The sequence below is a fragment of the Aplysia californica genome, unplaced genomic scaffold, assembly GCF_000002075.1.
Source record: "Aplysia californica isolate F4 #8 unplaced genomic scaffold, AplCal3.0 scaffold01174, whole genome shotgun sequence".
Taxonomy (NCBI): Eukaryota; Metazoa; Mollusca; class Gastropoda; order Aplysiida; family Aplysiidae; genus Aplysia; species Aplysia californica.
Window position 1 is genome coordinate 101002 of NW_004798444.1, and position 1219 is coordinate 102220.

Genomic DNA, 1219 nt, shown 5'->3' on the forward strand with positions numbered 1-1219 from the left:
CCCCCCAAAAAAAAATACACCAAAAAACAAAAAAACAAAACAAAAACAAACAAACAACCCCTCCCCAGAAAAAAATAAATCACTAGCCGACAAAATGATTCGATATCTTCATTTTAAATGACATTTCCGCAGGATTTGAATTCACAAAGTCGCGCCGTACATGTGTGTGTATGTGAAAAAACTTCATCAAGGCTTCTGACGTGTATTGTTTGTATAACTTTGTTGTTATATTAATGCGAGTCGATTCATCAACAGACGAGTGAATGTGCTTGCTATCCACTCGAAACTTCTGGAACAATTTGATATCAACGACACCGAACACCCCACATGTCCCCGTGAGATTCACATCAACAACAACAAGCAATAGATGAATGCATTATTCAGAGAACTGCCAACATGTAGAAATGAAGAATGATTATCTCTTTTTCTGTGACGTTGAAGAAAAAAAACCCATATCCAGGAACGAATCAAGAGAATATAATAGAGACTGAGAGAGAGAGAGAGAGAGAGAGAGAGAGAGTGTGTGTGTGTGTGTGAGGAGGGAGAGACACACACACACACACACACACACACACACACACACACACACACACACACACACACACAGACAGACAGACAGACAGACAGACGTTGCTTTAAATGTAGAAAATGTGTCCTCGTTTTTTACCCTTTATCCAAGAATTTTAATTTATGAGCCGGTCCATAGACTTGTATCCAAATCCTAGACCGTGCATTCGGGCGCATTTCCGGTTCACTTTGGAGCGCACTATTTCAATCAATTTGTAAGTAAGTTTGTTTTTTTCATTGTTTAAGGCTCCTGGCCCACATCACATCACATCACACACTCAATTGTAAACCCTATCCATACTCCTGGGGTCATTTTGTACCCAAGGGGTTGTATTCTTAGAATACTTCGAGTACGAAGATCTCTTTGGAACTTTCAATATTTCCTTTTTTTTTTAAAGTCATTTTGACAGACTGCTATGCAAAGAGTACGGATCGGTTTAACGAGTAAATTTTCTCTTTGGAAAGTGGTGGCACAGAGTTCCCCATGTCGTATGGATACGATAGTAAAACACGACGTACGGATAGAATTTAAAAAAGTATCTCTCTTTTTTTTAAACCTCTAATCTTCTGGCACTCATATGACCTTATGCAGTTGCAAGTGCCGTAAAACCTCTACTAAAACTTTAAAACTCTCTCTCTCTCTCTCTCTATA